Genomic DNA, 14575 nt, shown 5'->3' with positions numbered 1-14575 from the left:
GAAGAGAATACTTTCCACCACTTTTGCTGAAGCTCTGCTTGTTTAAAGTTTAAAATTTCACAGAAGCTGTGAAATGTAATGTAATGTAATGTAATGGATTAAGGTGTGATTGTGTGCCACCAGGTCAGTTCCAACTCATAGCAACACTGTATAGGACATCCAAGGCTGTGAACCTTTACAAGAGGAGAAAGGTTCATCTTTCTCCCATGAAGCTGGTAGTAGATTTGAACAGCTGACCATGCAGTGAGCAGCCCAACTTATAACTCACTCATAATGTCACCAGCACTCCCTAAGTAATGGATAAGACAGGAAATGCCATGACCATCTTTCCAATTTTATATTTAGTGAGAAGACAGAAGAAGAATACTATCATATGATTTGCTAAAATATGGAACAAAAGTGTTCTTATTCACAACAACAGGTCTGATTTTGGAAACAGATATCGACTCCTGACTTTGATTACAAATAAAAATGTTTTATTTAAAAAGAGATAGAAATGTGGTGGTCTTGAGTAAGTAATTGAATGCTCTTAGAAAAATACTATATAAGCATTATTTTATAAGCTACTTCACCTATCTGCAGCATTAGAAAATTGGTTAAAATATGCAGTCACAATATACAAATAATTCCATAGTACCTTAGAATTTAGAATATGAATGGTCTAGTATGTCAGACACCCCTGCAGTTATCACTGCATCTTCTGTTTTTCCCATATCCCACCTTTTTTTTTTTTTTTTAATTAAGGTTTTTATTGTGGATTGCGTGAAAGTTTACAGGGCACATAATCAGTTTAACATTCAGCAATTCATATACCTTGTTTCATTACATTGATTATAATCCCCTCCATATACCATGAGTTAAAAGTATTTCTCTCTATCCACTTTAGCTTTTTAAAAAACACAAACAAAAAAACCCACTCAGGTATATATAATAATTTACATCTCCAAAGGGCACATTCTGCAAGTCTGCTCCTGGTCACCAACTCTTAGTCCTTCTCTTCTTAGTTGATGAATCTAGAGTCCTCAGCTGCTACCCTTCTCCATGCCCCCAGCTCTGACTCCATCTCTGGTGCTGCTGCTTCTCTGAATAAGGTCCTGCATCCTATTTGTACGTTCCTTTATTGATGGTCCTAGGATCCTCTGTTTCTGGACTAAGATTAACCACTCCCCTTTTTTTGTTACAAAACTTCTACCTTTACAAGTGTGACAGTCGTGATTAGTCATGATAACAGTTATTCACTGTTGAGTCTTACGAATCTTATCCCCATCTCCTTTCACCAGACCCATCTAGACAAGATGACAGCTATTCAATGGGGGCTCTTTCTTTCCCCCCACCCTCTTAAACTAAGCTCCCTCTTGAAACCTTGTAAGCCAGTCACTTCGTGCCTTTATTACCCCCTCATTTTAGGTATCCAATGTTTAAGTTGCCCGTCCCTATCTACCCTGTGTACAGAGTGGATAGCATTGAAACTTGATTTGAAGACTCTTTCCGTCTCTGTTGGTATTTAGAGGAGCTCTGGTAGCGTAGTGGTTACGAATCGGGCTGCGAACCTTAAGGTCAGCGGTTCGAAACTACCAGCTGTTCCGTGGGAGAAAGATGAGGCTTTCTACTCCCGTAAGGATTTACACCCTCGGAAACCCTGTACAGGGTCGCTATGGGTCGGAACCGACTCGACGGCACTTAACAACAACAACAACCACTCTGAATATAGGTCAGGTTCATCATGAAGATGTATCTTCTGTCGCTGTAGCTGTTCCAGGCTGCTTGTCCTTTCTAGTGGGTATGTCTCACCTCACAAGGTTGTGGATGGGACTCAGGATTCCACCTAAGGCATCCCACCCTTCTTAACCCAAACTTAAATCCACTTCTATCAATTCCAACTCACAGTAACACTCTGTAGGGTTTCCTAGGGTATAAAGGAGCTCTGGTAGCATAATGGTTACGAATCAGGCTGCTAATCTCAAGGTCAGCAGTTCAAAACTACCAGCGGTTCCGTTGTAGAAAGATGAAGCTTTCTGCTCCCATAAAGATTTACAGCCCCGGAAACTCTATGCAGAGTTGCTATGGGTCGGAATTAACTCGGTGGCACTTAACAACAACAACAGTATCTTTACAGGAGCAGAAAGCCTCCTCTTTCTCCTTAATCATCCATCCTTAATATCCTCATCTTCTAGTGACCACCAACCTTTTATACCCAAGTAAGAAGAGAGAAGTTTTTCTATGGCCTAATTATCTATATGCTCCTGGTTCAGAGAACACTGTCAAGATAAAATGTAGGATGGAGACAACAGAAAAGGAGTTAGCATATTGCTCTAATTAAATAGGTATTCATCATAACTCAATAGATCCAGACTTGTTCCTGCCTCTGTTTTTCATTGTGTTCATTTCTCTCAGAAGATTGAATACCATGGGTATTGAAATCCCACATTTTCATAGTTTCTATCCTTCTCAATGTTGCAGACACCCTCTTTTATACACCCCAGAAATGTATTGCATTAGGCAAATATGCTGCACAAGCCCTTTTTAAAGTGTTGAAGAGCAAAGATGTCAGCTTGAGGACTAAGGTGCGCCTGATCCAAGCCATGGTATTTTCAATAACCTCATATGGTTGCAAAAGCTGGACAGTGAACAAGGAAGATCGTAGAAGAATTGATGCATTTGAATTATGGTGTTTGAGGAAAATATTGAAAGTGCCATGGACTGCCAGAAGAACCAATAGATCTGTTTTGGAAGAAATGCAGCCAGGGTGCTCCTTGGAGGCCAAGATGACCAAACTTCGTCTCTCACACTTCGGACATATTGTGAAGAAGGACCAGTCACTGGAGAAGGATATCATGTTTGGTAAGGTGGAGGGTCAGAGAAAAAGAGGAAGCTCCACTATGAGATCGATTGGCCAAGTGGCAGTATCGATGGACTCAAGCGTGGCAACAGTAGTAAGGTTGGCCCAGGATTGGGCAGTGTTTCATTCTGCTGTGCATAAGGTCACTATGGGTCGGTACTGACTCGATGGCACCTAACAACAACAATCCTTCCCACTGGAATAAATGAGCTTCAAGGGTCCATCCAGATATTTAATATGGTTCAGCTGAAGCCCACGTTAATCTTAATGTTTTCATATTCCTGTTTTACTTCCTTAATCATCTAATGCTTATGCTATCTTCAATAAACTTCAATGTGCCTTTGTTATTCATGATTGCCAAAACAGATTATAAACCTCTTGAAGGAGAAGTCTGATATTTTGTAATTGTTCTTATTTGTAGTGTTGGTCATAGTGTTTGGTGTCTTGACCTACTGCAACCCATCTTCCAACACTTATCAGAGACTTACATTCATGGGTTTAATGGGGCTTTCACCTATTTGGGGGGAATTACACTGTACATAAGGAGCTCTGGTAGCGTAGTCGATAATGAGCTGGGATGCTACTGCAAGGTCAGTAGTTTGAATCTGCCAGCCATTCCATGGGAGAAAGATGACTGTTCCCATAAAGAGGTACAGTCTCAGACACCCTATACAGGGTCGCTATGAGTCACAACTGACTGGAGGCACACAACCACTACCACCACCACATTAAACATGGAGTCCCTGGATAATACAAATGGTCAACACACTCGTCTGCTAACTGAAAAGCTGGAGGTTCAAGTTCACACAGAGCTGGCTCAAAACAACTGTCTGACAATCCACTTCTTAAAAATCAACCAGCGAAAACCTTAAGAGGCCCAGTTCTCCTCACATGGGGTCACCGTAAGTCAGCAATGACTCTACAGAACTACCTCTTGGGATTTCACTTGTTTCTTTTTTTTATGAACTACTTAAATAATCTGGAGCCCTGGTGTGGTGCTGTAGGATAAGCACTGGACTGCTAGTCACTAGGTTGGCAGTTCAAACCCTCACTATGAGTCAAAACAAACTTGACAGCACTTAAAAACAACATTTTATTCTAATAAGCATTTCTTTTGATTAGAAAAATTAACTTGCTGCCGACTTTAAAGTTGATTTTCTCATTGTTGTTCCTTCTCTCGTTTTCATCACCAGGACTTGTATTTTGTCCTGTTGTGGCACTGTGGATTAATGTGCTGGACTGCAAGGTCGGTTTGATCCGAAAGGTCAGTGGTTCAAGCTCACCAGCCACTTCTTGGAAACCCTATACAAGGTCTCTGTGACTTAAAACCAACTCGAAGGCACTTAACATATCTTCTGATCCCATGGTGTTTGTTTATCTTTCGTATATAAAACTCAACTGAAAACTTTCTTCTTAGTGATTAGTTAGTCCATATTGAAAATGTTGAGCGATTTGATTCACTGGTTCATCTCTTTATTTCCTTAACCGATTTAAGCCTCTTTGCTCATTTGCCTACTCCTTCCAATTTATTTTACTGCTCTAATGCTCTGCTACTTGCAACTGATGAGGTGTGATTTTATTAACCCTCTAGACAAAAGGAATTATCAGTTTCAAGATGTGCAGTATCAGTGCCAAACCAAAACAGCACTTGCCCTTTCTCTATCTAAAGCATTTGGCTGGCACTTCATTTGCAATCACTAGAACACACATTTCACTTATCAATTTTTCTTTATTTGACTCTCTAAGATTATTCAATAAGTATATTGAATTGGGATTGCTTTAAAAATCCCATTAGGGCACCAAGCTAAAGATTCTAATGTAGATTCCTCCTAATTTACTATGCATTGTTTCAATTATAAAAAACATAAGTGATTCCCAAGCATTATAGCACACTGAGTATCCCTACCCCCTGTGTAAGTAGCCAGTTGTGGTTAAGTCAAGTTGGTTCTAACCCATAGTGACCCTGAATACGATTTCCAGGGAGAGGCTGGTGAGTTTGAACCATCGACCTTATGGTTCAAACCGACTTGCAGCCTAGCATATTTACCCACACAGCCACACCAGGCTATAAATTTGTGACAACCAATGCCTCAACACCACCACACTTGCAAATGCCCTCCTGTAGTTGACATTTCTGCCCCCAGTTGAGAAACATTGAAGAGAAACTGGAGTACAGCTGTTAAAGGGCACATTTCTGGGAACTTTGAGTGATAGCCAGGGCCATAATTTCAGAGATATGTAAGAAAAATTTATTTTGTTACCCAACTCTAGCTAATTTCATGGCAAAAATATGTTAACCTTTATCTAATCAACCAACAAGAACTTCCCTCTCACCATGCTGAATAGCACAGGACATGTTTCTGCATTAGGATAGCCAACCAAATGTTAATTTCAACATTGCTGGTTTGGACTCAAGATAATTTGTTGTATTTCCAATATGAAATTTAATTTTATATTGTCTATAATTAACACTATGAGTTATAAATGACAAATGGCACTTAACCACACTATTTAACCATTATATTAAGTACATCATGGAATTAAGAAAATAGCAAAGAAGATTTTATTTATTGAAAGAAGTATTCTTGATTTCCAACCATATACCAAGTCCTGGTGTGGTGCCATAGGATAAGCACTCAACCTCAATGTTGGTATGAACCGCAAGATCAGTAGTTCAAACTCACCAACCGCTCTTAGGATACTCAGTACATGGTCGCTATGAATCGAAACCTACTCAACAGCACATAACAACAAAAAAATCCTGTAATTTGTTGTTGCTGTTAAGTGCTGTTGAGTCGATTCCGACCCATAGTGACCCTGTATAGGGCTTCCAAGGAACAGTTAGTTGGTGAGCTTGAACTATTGACCTGGCAGTTCAAATGACTTTGCAATCTGATGCATTAGCCCACAGAGCCACACCAGGACTCCAAATCCTATAATAGACCTTAGGTATATTGTATGTATAAAAAGATTTCTGTCCTTATAGAATCTACAACTTAGTAGTAAAAGCAGAATGTTAACCAAATAATTGTCAGATGCTTTGCTGAGTGATATAAGAAATGTATTGTACAAAGTCATATGGGAAATTTGAGTGGGGGTGATAATCTGTTTGTGGATTTAAAGAGAGCTTTGCTGTAAATATTTTATTTATGTTTTGAGGTATGTGTAGGAGTTTTCTAGGTAGAAAATGTCTTGCAGTAAGAGAAATGCCATGCATAAAATACAGAGTTTTTAAAAATAGCAATTTAGTGAGATTGAAATGAAAGGAAATGGCAAGAAATAATACTTCGATAAGAGGTGTCAGCTCAAAGGAATGTATGATAAGAGGTATGGCTGGCTCCTATGGGAAACAGGAAAAAGCTGTAAGTACTTTCAGGCAAACGGTGACATGTGAGTCAATTCGTTTGCACACTTTATATCTCCTATACATTTATTGTATGTCATGCCACTCAGTAAACACCTCTCAGTTTGTGTTACAGGTTGAACTTTTTTTTTTTTTTACTTCATGGAAATCTGAGGGAGAAAGATGTTTCTGAATGCCATTATTTAGATTATTTAGATTATCCTAATCTCCCTGTTGGTAGTCCTGATGTGGCGCTGTGGGTTAATGCTCCAGACTGCAAAGCCGTTTGAACTGCAAGTTCTGTGGTCCAAGCTCACCAGCTGCTCCTCAGAAATTCTATACAGAGTCCACTCAACGGCACTTAACAACAACCTCCCTGTTAAAGGAGCTCTGGTAGCGTGGTGGTTACAATTCGGGATGCTAACCTCAAAAGTCAGCAGTTTGAAACTACCAACTATTTTGCGGGAAAAAGATGGGGCTTTGCTCCTGTAAAGATTTACAACCTCGGGAACCCTATTCAGGGTCGCTGTGAGTCGGAACCTACTCCATGGCAAATAACCAACAACAACAACCCCCCAGTTGTTGTTAAATGCCATTGAGTCAGTTCTAACTCGTTGTTGTTATGTGCCGTGGAGTCGGTTCCGACTCATAGCAACCCTGTGCAGGGTTTCCGAGTTTGTAAATCTTTACGGGAGCAGAAAGCCCCATCTTTCTCCCGCGGAACACCTGGTAGTTTCGAACTGCTGACCTTGATACTTGCAGCCCGATTTGTAACCACTACGCTACCAGAGCTCCTTTATGACCCTGTATAAGGTTTCTGAGGAAAGGCTGGTGAGTTCAAACCACCAACCTTTAAATTCAAACTGATCTTGAGGTCTAGTGTGTTTATCCTACAGCACCACACCAGGACACCAACCTCCCTAAACCTCAGCATCTTTCGAGAATATAAAGGAACTTCTTTTGATAACACAGGATTTTTATTTTCTTTTGTCTTATGATTTCTGCTAGTTTTTAAGTGTGACTTTTTATGTCTTTAAGACATTGAGACTTTTTAGCTGGGACATTAAGATATATAAGGCACTGTGGTTGGCTTGCAGCACCAAGCTTACCTGGGAACTGTTATGTATGTCTGAAAGCATGCCATTGTTTTCAAATAATTTTCGTGTTTCAAGACATTCAAGAAGCATCCTAGTTTGTGAGTTAAATTATGTAGCATAAATACTTCCAGCTAACAATTACAAGACTGAATCCTATCCAGGAGGATTAATAAATACCCAGTGACCCTTTTGGATCATTCAGAATGGCCCTAATTCTGCTATTCCCTGCCCCCAAACACAAAAATAAAAACAAAGGTTTCTCTACACTTGTACTTGTAGTGCTCACTATCAGTTTCCTGATTTTTTTTTCTCTTAGTGATATTTTTCTTAATTGCCATACGCACATCTCAATGTGTCTTATAAGCAATTTTTATAAACATTTCTGACTGTAAAATTGTTTTCTATTTAAAATAAATCTCATAGTAAGACAAAATGCATTCTGTGAAAAGGTCCAACTAAAAAGACTCAGTATTTCTACTGTGAATCATGGAAAATGCTTCCCTTTCTTAACTTTAATTAAATTTACATTTCTCTTATCAGTTTTTTCCCTCTATGTGTGCCCCAGTGAATATCCAGGAATGTCGTTGATACAGGTGGTATAATTGGAATAATAAGAGCTGGGAATAAATTCAAAGGGGAAAAAAAATATATCTCCCATATAATTTGAGTTAAGGAAACATTGTTCTCTGTGCATATGTGTCTGCCATGTGTAAACCTAAAAAGAGTGTGTGTAAATGTGTTTTATTCAGCTAAAGAAAGCTCTTGGAAGTGAAGGTTCCCTTTGCCAAGAGCTAATTGCCAATGGCTAAGGTTATGTCTCTAGTGACTTTTCTAACAATAACTGAGACACCAATCTAGTCATTGCTTCGGTTCAGACCCTGCATGTTTGAGTTGCACAGTTGTGTCTCTCACTCTGCAGTAACAGATAATGATGCACTCAGCAAGGCTGCTCTAAGTTTTTTGATACTTAACTAACCTGAAAAATAGCTTCAGGCATGACTGAACAGACCACTCCCTTCTAGAAGCCAGGCTTTTTAAAGGATCACTTATAGTGAAAGAAGCAACTTGCAGTGAAATTGACCATTAGAGGAAAAAGAACCTATCCTGTTCTTGGACAAATAAGAGTTCTTATATATTGTAGATGGAGTGATACTTTCAGTACTTTCCTTATACACTGAATTTTCATTTCTGTAATGTAGGGAAGGTATTATTTGTGGAATTCCAATATTTTGTAGTCTTGTGGCTATGTATTCGTTGAAAATAACCATGAATGTCTTATTCCATATCAATTCCTTATGATTGATTATTATAGCCCTTACTTAATATTCTCGTTAATATTAACATCATCAAGCTTTTATATGACGTTCTTAAACAAGGCTCAAGGACATGATTGCTTACTACAAAAGGAATTAGAAGAAAGTTTATGATTATTTTAATGAGTCATTGAGAAATGCCTGCTTTTCAAAGTAAGGCTATAATTCTTTAATCAAAGACTGGGGGCAATGAAAGAAAATTACATTATCTCACTACATCACTTATCTTGGATTCAAATATTAAAAATGGCCTCATGAAAAAAAGATACATCAATTCTGATTTGACGGGATGGAAAGAATTAAAAAATATTTAATCCCCTACTCTGTCATTGACTGGTTGTCTTGGAAAGGCATATTTCTTTGTCTCCACAATAATATACTTGTAGACAAAGTACATTTTATAATCTTTAACTATGTCTCTTTTAAAGGACAGTGATTTCTAAATGAGTACAGATGCCTGATGTGGTGCTGTGGGTTAGTGTGCTGGACTGCAAGGTATGTTTGAACTGCAGGATTAGTAGTTCAAGCACACCAGCTACTCCTTGGAAACCCTATAGAAGGTCGCCATGAGTCGGAACCAACTCGATGGCACTTAACAACAACATTAAACTAAAAGTAAATTTCAAAAAGTCAAAAGAGTCTATGGAGGGATAGTGAGCATTGTTCTCAGTAAATCAGTGATTAGTTTCTTTAATCCTTGGGGAATACCTCTAGGCTTTAATCATAACCCTTCCAGGGGTTCAGGAAGAGGTGTTCAGGAATTAAACAGGGTTATGATTAAACCTCATTCACAGGTTTCATTGATTTTAAGTGTCAATGTGATACATAGTAGTATCTTAACATTTCTAAAGCTGATTTTCATTATCTACAAAATGGGGATAATATCTACATTACAGGATTTTTATAAAAAGAAAGTTAATTATATATGTAAACATTTAACAGCAAAGACTTTGACTTGCCATAGGATTGGTAGCTATGTAATTTGAAGAATTTTACTTTAACTATATTCTTGAAGTGAGTAATTCGTGAAATAAACAGAAAAATCCCTCACATCTAGCTTCATATTTTGAACTTGGCAAATTATTCAGATGCAAGTGATTTACTTTGCATAAATTCTCTGGAAACTTTTCTTCTTATCTTATGGGAACTAAGATATGCCAGGATACTATTTAAGGTAGTAAATGAAAAATACCAATTTTATCATTATATGAACCTTGATTATACCTACATTATCTGTACTTAAATGGTCAAAACCTTGGAAAGTCATTAGTCTATCATATGAACACTTAACCTTTCATTTATTATAAAAACAAATGAGCACATCAGATTTCAGAAAAGTACTTTTCTCAATCCATGTCTCTTAAATGTTTATTGATTTTTTTCATGCTTAACAAAAAATCCAGTAAAAATACAAATAAAAAAATGTGTAAATCATGAAGAAAGTATGCTGCAGTCATCCCAGGAAAGTTCCAGAATTATGGTCAATTCTAACCCAGAATTCAAACCCTCAGGGTGAGTCAGAAGAACACAGGAGCAGCAAAACACCAGCTTGCCAGGAAGAAAATCAAGGAGGTTGATTCTGATAGCCTGTCTATGATAGAATTTCTATAGGAACAGGCTGGTGTGGAGGTACATAGGACAACTTTACCTATTAATCACTTTTGTTCTACTATAAAAATAAAATTTTTAAAGTTAAAAAATATTAAAATTAGTATGTTCAGTTAGATATAACTGATGTTAAACTTGTATATAATTATACTTAATTATGTTAAATATGAGACTGTTGTCATTAAGTGCCATCTACTAGGTTCCGACTCATAGAGACAATGATAGGGTTTCTGAGGAGCAGATGGTGGGTTTGAACTGCTGACTTTGTTGTTCCAAGTCCATTGCTGATTCTACAGTGCCACAGCAGGAGTCCAAAAGAGAACATTTTAATGTGATATGGAGAGGAGTCCCTGAAAATAAGACCACCTGAAGTTTATGAGATTTGTTTGGAACAACTTAAGAGCAGCTTTCCTAAATCTTCCAATGATCAGGTCATGCTAAAGATCATCAGGGTAAAAAATTCTGACTGCAGCGTGAAAGCAGAAAGATAACTCTAGGCTCCTAAGTGTCTGGACCATTCTACTATTCATTGGAAAAGGAAGAGTGACACTCAGCCCAGCCCAGTCAGTGATACTCAAATTGGTCTTCTGGTGTGGCACTGTGAGTTAATATGCCAGACCGCAAGGTTGATTTGCACTACAAGGTTAGTGATTCAAGCTCACCAGCCACTCCTCAGAAACCCTATACAGTATCTCTGTGAGTTGGAACCAACTCGACAGCACTTAACAACACAGGATAGTACTGAATGTTCAGTATAGGAATCAGGAGATAGTACAAGTTATTGTCCTGCACTGGGGCCAAGTGGACTTGCATGGAGCTGCACTTGCCTGGAAAAACGGATGACATTTTCTAATTGACATAGTCTTCTAATTATTTAGTTGTAGTTTTAAAAACCACTACCAACAACAGCCTTGGGTGGTGCAATTTTCAGTTCACTCAGCTGTTAACTGAAATTTGGAGGTTCTAGTCCTCCCAGAAATACCTCAGGAGACAGGCTTGATGATCTACTTCTGAAACATCTGGTAACTGTGGTTGTGATAAAGACTATAAAGGTGTGATGGCAGAGAAGCCGCGCATTGCCGTCAAATTGATTCCTACTCCTGGTGACACTATATAGGGTTTCAGAGACTGTAAATCTTTACTGGAGCAAACAGCCTCATCTTTCTTCTCCTGAGCAGCTGATTTGTTTGAACTGCAACCTTATGATTATCAGTCCAATGCCTGAAGGAAGAGGAAATCACTGCTAAAAGCTTAGATGTCATGCAAGAGGTGGAGGGAGGGTCTCTCTATTGCAATTTGCTAACTCAGCTGTGGGAAATTCTGTGGAACTCTGTTTGAAGGTGAGGGAAAACCAGTCTAGGAGATCAAATACGGCAAGAGTTGAAACTGGAAAGGGAGAGGGGCCAGGTAATGCAAGGAGTTTGAATTTCAATTTTAAATCCATTGGAGGTCACAAAGGGTTTGAAGAATGAAAGTGTCATAGTAGGCTTTTCTGTTTTAATTTTTGGTGTTTGAATTCTTTTTGGGGTAGGTGGTAGTTACGATTTGAGCTGCTAACCTCAAGGTCAGCAGTTCAAAACTACCAGCTGTTCCATGGGAGAAAGATGAGACTTTATGCTCCCATAAAGATTTACAGCCTCGGGAACCCTGTGCAGGGTCACTGTGAGTTAGAACCGACTCCACGGTACTTAACAATAACTGTAACTGTCTGTAAATCCATGGCCAATTAGTCGATTCTTTCTCCCTTGGAGCAGCTGACAGATTCCAACTATGGAGTCTGTGGTTAGCAGCCCAATGTGTAACCCACTATACCACCAGAGCTCCTTTACATCCATATATAGGAAATTGTGTATTGTATGTTAAATAATAGTTTAAGACATCTGAGAAGAAATGTTCAATTTGAAACCAAAGTGACAGTTCTGGACTGCAGCTCTACAGTTGAGCATCAGTATATTACAGATGGTATTTTAAAAATGAGATTTAATAGAATAATATTTAGGGAAAGTTTAATAAAAATAAAGGGCCTGAGACAAAACTGTAAAGGATACCATTATTTAAAGAAATAAAGGAAAATGAAGGTGCTATCAAAGGAGATTGAGTAGGTATGGCATTGAAATAGGCAGAAAATTCCATTTCACATAAAAGGACTCTGAGTTCTATGACCCATGACTCCATGTGTTCTTTGAGCTTGTGTCTTAACATATTAATCATCAGTTCAGTGAACTAAGATAATTAATACTTCAAAACCATCACTGTTGGTGTGTAAGTTAACCTGAAAATATTATCTTTAGTATCTGTGATATAATGTTAAACACAATCTAGAGTCCTGGTGTGGCACTGTAGGATAAAGGACTGGACCACAAGGTCAGCAGTTCAAACCCATAGCCACTCCTGGGAAACCCTACACAGAATCTCTATGAGCCAGAATCACTCGATAGCACTTAATAAGAACTATATCTATATGTACCAGGAGCTCTGGTAGCGTAGTGGTTACGAATCGGGCTGCTAACCTCAAGGTCAGCAGTTCGAAACTACCAGCGGTTCCATGGGAGAAAGATGAGGCATTCTGCTCCTGTAAAGATTTACAGCTTCAGAAACCCTGTACTGGGTCGCTATGAGTCGGAACCGACTCCACGGCACACACACACACATCTATATGTACATATCTATATATTATATACATATGTGTGTGTGTGTTAAAGAGAGACAGCAAGCTATGGTAGTGTTGTAGGATACTCAGTGGACTTCTAACTGCAAGGTTGGCAGTTCAAACCCACCAGGAGGAAAATGAGGCTTTCTGTTCCTGTGAGGATTTCCAACCTCGGAAACACTATACAGAGTTGCTATGAATGTAAATTAACTTAATAGCAGTATGTGGGTATATATACAAGCAAGAGGCTTCAAAAGTTCATGGAAGAATGTCATTATCTTTTAATTCCATTTTTCCACTTTCTTGAATATATATATTAAAGAAATAACATTTTTTTAATCTTTCTTATCCTTTGTTCTTTTATCTTCCTAATCTCTTCCAAGGTCACTAGTGAATAGAACAAGCTTAGCCTTTTTAATCAATTTTGTTCAAATAATCCTCTTCTTAAAAAACGTTGGCTGCTTTTTGGTTTTCTATAATGAGGCAGAAGACTATTTCTGCCTTCCTCTGTATTTTTGTGACATTTAAGTTGCTTATTCTTAGGGCATTTATGTTAAAAAATGTATGGGCTGAAAGCCTTCCCCATGGCTCACTGAATTTCCTTCATGAATGTGGAGATTACCTTTTGATGGACAGGAGCGTTTGCTCTCATTGATGTGGTGTCTCAGTTTGGAACATAGTGACTGCTGTTGCTAGTCACATAAGTGCCCAATGAAAGCAAACAGGTCAAGGTCAGCTTTGTTTTCTTGAAAAGAGTATCATCCAAGGGAAGGGCAGAAAATGCTCTGGGACCTTAATGACACAAAGTGTATTCCACTCCAAAGAACAACATTGAGTCAAAACAGAAAAACCAAAAGCCGCTACAGTTGTATTACATGTGAAAAACCTGATTTACTAAAATGATAAATTTGACCAAAAAAAAAAAAAAATAAGAAGAAGACGAATTTATAAAGCAGTTACTAGAAGATTTCCTTTAAGTTCTACTTGATAATTTTTACCTGTCAAATCATATACCCTCAGGAAATTTTTATTAATAAACATAAAGATGAAAGTTAAGTCTAGGTGAAGTATGACTCACATAGTTGCACATCAAATGATAGCTCTACCCTGTAGTTCTAACATCTGCCTTTTTGCCTTGAAAAGTTTCTTTAAAAATGGTTTTGATGGGAAGATATAATAGAAGAGGAATCATATTTATTGATCTATTTAAAAGTTTACAAAATTATCATATTTAACCCTACAATAGCTCTACCAATAGCTCTGCAATATAGATAAAATGCAACTTTTATATCTCTAACCCATTTATTTCTATGAAAATTGAGAGGTGGCTTATAATAATTTAATCAACAATATTCTAAAGAAGAAAAACCATAGTGACATAGATGACATAGAGGAGTAATACAGGAGAAAACTATATGGACATATGCAAGTTATGGACATCTGTCAATTGCTGTTGTGATTAATTACCTTTGAATCAGTTCCAACATACAGTGTCTCTGTATAGGGTTTCCTAGGAGCAACCAGTAGGTTTGAACCACTGACCTTGTGTTTAGCACTCCAGTGCTTATCCCATGATGCCACACCAGGGTTCCAAATGCCGATAAATAGGCCAGGATGGCTAAGCTTTGTGTCTTGTACTTTGGACATATTGTCAGGAGGGAACAGTCGCTGGAGAAGGATGTCATGCTGGGTAAGATGGAGGGTCAGAGAAAAAGAGGAAGACCC

General features: G+C 38.2%; 1 protein-coding gene across 1 annotated transcript in view; it reads left to right on the top strand.

The window, feature by feature from the left end:
* The window catches only part of LINGO2 (leucine rich repeat and Ig domain containing 2), a 480034-nt gene that overhangs the window by 187593 nt on the left and 277866 nt on the right, over positions 1-14575 (top strand). The gene's annotated exons all lie outside the window — the stretch shown is intronic.

This window comes from Chrysochloris asiatica, unplaced genomic scaffold (assembly GCF_000296735.1).
Source record: "Chrysochloris asiatica unplaced genomic scaffold, ChrAsi1.0 scaffold00053, whole genome shotgun sequence".
Lineage (NCBI taxonomy): Eukaryota > Metazoa > Chordata > Mammalia > Afrosoricida > Chrysochloridae > Chrysochloris > Chrysochloris asiatica.
This window is presented reverse-complemented; position numbering and strand designations above follow the sequence as displayed.